Source organism: Malus sylvestris, chromosome 16, assembly GCF_916048215.2.
Source record: "Malus sylvestris chromosome 16, drMalSylv7.2, whole genome shotgun sequence".
Taxonomy (NCBI): domain Eukaryota; kingdom Viridiplantae; phylum Streptophyta; class Magnoliopsida; order Rosales; family Rosaceae; genus Malus; species Malus sylvestris.
Window position 1 is genome coordinate 22,145,138 of NC_062275.1, and position 4,411 is coordinate 22,149,548.

Here is a 4,411-nt window from a genome sequence, read left to right on the forward strand (position 1 = left end):
AGTTACAAAAGTAGATAGAATTATTGGTGAACATACAATTTCATACAATCATTTTTAAGTTGGAATAAAATTAACACGGTGTCCACTATGTTCGGAAACAATTGTTTTGACATATACCAAATTACCACAACTTTTGCAAGCTTTAGAAAGAGGTGAGAGACGTTGAAGTGGAATCTAGATTTGCACTAGAAAATTTTACATGTGCGTTGCTACGGGATTGAAAGTTGTATGAAAAATTATGTTTGCAATTGAAAATTGTATAAAAAAATTATGTTTGCAAGATATAAAAGATTGCGCTTCAAAACATTACTATTTACACTGAATACATTTGGAAAATTGTTCTATACAATAGTTTTGATCGACACTTTCCTCAGGTTGCTCCTTGGGGCCTCTCATGACTCTGCCTTGGCCCCCTTTGTTATCTGGATCCCTGCTCTAGCTCTTTTCTTGGGGTCTGATCTCACAGTCTTGCATGTCTGAATTTAGTGCCTTCAAATATGTATAACCACATAAGCATAGGCTTAGGATCGGGGAGAAGGTTATAGGGTAATTCTTTTCAAAACTGTATAATGTAAAAATATATATGATAAGCAATACCATTTACATACATGTGGAGTGTAGGTAGGTAATTATTGATCTTTTTTCTTTTCTGAATCAAGAACACTAATTCCAAAATACACACGTTCAAGAACCCTTTCCAGGCAGTTGAACATTAAGAACGATGCTAAGTTGAAATAGAGGCAATCAACTTATGCAAGTAATTATATATGTTTTAGATAAGCACCTGGCTTGTGGCAGAAGTATAAGTTTTTCCTTAAACGTCATGGCCACTTTCATGCGTTATTGTAATTCATCTTCACCAGATACAGAAGAGTGACTCCTCAACGTATCCAATCTTTACATGCAACACATTTAACAAAATCCAGTGACTAATCATAAAGGCATGGCATGTAGGTACAATTATTAACAACAACAGAGAATTTAGGATAAATAAAGGAAATTGTTATTAGTACTCCAAAAATCTCATTCTACACTCCAAACTTTCTATATTAGGAAAGAAAAATACACTTGTAAGAAGTGTAGAATGAGATTTTTGGAGTGCCAATAACACTTCCCTAAATAAATCCAGTAATTTTTGTATAAAACAACATGAAGGTATGCACAAATGAATATCCAGCTGTACTGAGACTTGCATCATGCTCCAACCAATTCGGTTTAATACGTAAGAAAAATGTTGTACTTCATATTTGCATCAGTAGTACATCGGATATCCTAAACTATTGTTCTAAGGATAGTTTCGAAAATCCCAGAAAGGTCATTATTTATAGTGCAATGGAAACTTTGTTATTATTTTAAGACGGATAATGATAAGATGGTATGCCTAGGACCAGGAAAATAACCTACAACTGCATAATAACACGGACGAAGGATTTACTATATTTAGCGTACCATGTCTTTTGTCCATGTCCATTAGTTAATTCAGCCAAAAAAAAAAAAAAAAAACATATAAACAAAAGAAAGACAAAAAAGGGGATATTGAGATTACAAAAGGCAGCAGATAACACAAAAAAAACATGAAGAGCAACTGCATTTGAACCTCTCTAACTTTTATGCAGCTGTCACCAACTGCGTTGCTAAAGAATTCACAGGAAGACTTGAAATGAGCTCTTTTGCTGCTGGGATGCCCACCGAAAAGAAAAAAAACAATGAGAAATTTTTGTCTTTAATGGGCTCTCATCCAAACTGGGTACACTATCATTAACAAATTACATCCCACCTTGAAAGACGGAAGCATCGCCACTGCCTATTTCACCTAACCTTCATGAAATGTGACCTTTAATTTTTTTTTTTTTCAAAAAACATTTTAAGCCAAAAAGAAACCATGTGTAAAACCAGTTAGTATCATACCTGTAACGTCCTGAAAATTCTAATTAAAAAGCTAATACCTGAAAATTCTAATTCGGAAACTAATAATTAGGATAGGCTTAAAAATTTATAGCGGAAGATAACCATCAAATTCCTTTCCTTGGACAATTTTCCAATAAAAATTAATTTCAGTTATTTTATTATGGTTGTATCTAACCTTCTTGTTAGACTGACTATGTACCCTACGAAGGGATCAAGTCATTCATAGTCCGTCATTAAGCTTCTAGAACAACATCTTTCCACAAAATTTGCAGAAAAATAGCATTATTGGACCAAGTTTAGGCTCCCCTTGGAGCATTCAAAACTAAACCAAATCATATAATATTATATGGGTTTTGAAGCTTGTGTTCTGTACTTTAAAACCATATAAAGTTTGTAGAAAACGGAGCTCTAAATTGGAAGTTATGACAAAAAGAAAATGGAGTCTTGAAACTGGAAATCCAGCTTTCTGCAGCTGTTTGGCAGCTCGCGACCCAAGTTTAAATAAGGTTTTGTTCAATCAAAACTCAACGGAACTGAGTGAAAACAATTAAGTTACGATCATGAACATATGTACTTTCAACACACTAAAATTTTTTTCCAAAGAAACACATAAAGACCTAGAAATTAAGAGCCAAATAAAGCTACTCGAAACTTGAGTTTTCTTTGCATAGAAATCAATTTTCTGCAACTTATGTAACAACCCACTTCCAATTCATATAACAGATCCCAAAATACTTTCAGGTAGTCCTGAAGTCAAGTATACAACATCCAAAACTAACATAACTCAAAATTAACAAGAAAATGACCTTTTGAACCAAACCCTTGACCAAGAAATTTGATGTACACACCCAATCCGAATTACCCAACTCTAATTCATGTTCAGTCTAGTTCATTGAATGATAGAAAACCCTAAATAAAACTAATAACTCCAAATATATCATGGCAGTTTCAATTCAACTTAAGGAAATTAAATTTGAAAATCAAGATAATCAAGGCACAAGGAATTTACCCTTCAAATCCCTGAATCCTTCCTTCACAATCACATTCTCCATTGTGCTTTTCTATATCATTCTTGTCAACATCTTCATCCTCATCCCCTTCACCTTGACCCGTATCAGGTTGCATCCTCAGATAACATTATCTCTTGTAATTTTAGCGCCACTCCTTTGAAACCATTCAAAAGTTGGTTTGATGATTTTGGGTTGGCCGGATAATGTGGCTTTAACGCCGGGTCGGTTGTGTGTGTGGTACGAGGAAGGAAAGAGAGGGATGGAGTGAGAGAGTTTCTGGAGAATTCCAAAAATGGGTGGAAGAGACGGGAAGAAGTGAGATAATGACTTTCTCGAAACCCACCACAAGAAAATTATAATCCCCTCTTTTCCTCATTTAAACTTAATTAATATCCTCAAAAATAATATAAAATCTTGTTAATACAAATACGTAGGTTACAATAGTGAAATCCAGGAACGGGATTTCACATTCTTCCCCTCTTTTAAATTTCAATAACCAATTAAATACTTAAAATAATCAGGATGTTACAATACCTATTTATCTCATCTTCACTAAACGGTTGACCAAAACAAAGAGTTGTATCAAGCCCAATGCCTTGAACCCCATTCAAATCGTGGTCATTTTCAGCCAAAAGAGAGGGAGCAATCAAGTGGTTCCTCTTCAAACCAAGACCAGCTTCGATATCTGACATATAGTACCATTCAAATGGTTCAGCATGTGGCTATGATCATAGTTTAGCCTTTGGTTACTTTCACACAGTTGTATGTTATCCTTCAGCCATGATCACTTGGTCATAATTTGGCATTTGGTTATGAACATACGGTTATTATTTAATATTCGACTACGATCACACGATCATACTTTAGCCTTTAGCTACAATCATACGGTCATCATTTAACATTTGGTTGCAATCACACAATCATAATTTAGCCTTCGTATGCGATCACATGACCATAATTTAACTTTTTGTTACGATTACATGATCATAATTTAACCTTCCACTACGATCATCCAGTCATAATTTAGCCTTCGGCTATTCGACCATGGGTTTTGGGTTTTCAACCCTCGGTCTTCGGCTTCGGCCATAATTCAATATAGGGTCCCTAACCCTCAATCTCGAGCCTTCAGAATTTATTTCAGTCTAGGTCTTCAGCCCACAGTTTTGTGATCTTCAACTATGAATTTGTGCAGTGCTAACATGCCTCCAAAGTCCAAATACAATGATTTGCTGCCTTCCGTCAACAACTAAGCAAAAATATAATTGTAAGCAATAAAATAATATAATTAGTTTGATGAACAAAATAAAATGCATAATAATTCTCCTCATTTGAATAGTGGTTGCCTCGATTCATGAGAACTTAAATATTTTCATATGATATTTGTTGGAGAACAATTCAGAAATAAACAGAATAACAGAAATAAACAGAACTTGAAATTCACAATTTTTATTTCACAAAAGGTACTTGCTATACAGAATGAAAAGTATACAATA

General features: G+C 34.3%; 1 long non-coding RNA gene across 1 annotated transcript; it reads right to left on the reverse strand.

The window, feature by feature from the left end:
- Positions 1 to 224: 224 nt before the first annotated feature.
- Positions 225 to 3,253, reverse strand: LOC126606729 (uncharacterized). Its single transcript, XR_007617347.1, has 3 exons — positions 2,918 to 3,253; positions 785 to 895; positions 225 to 489 (listed from the first exon to the last, which is right to left on the reverse strand). It is a non-coding gene; the product is annotated as an uncharacterized LOC126606729 (long non-coding RNA).
- Between the last annotated feature and the right edge of the window lie 1,158 nt (positions 3,254 to 4,411).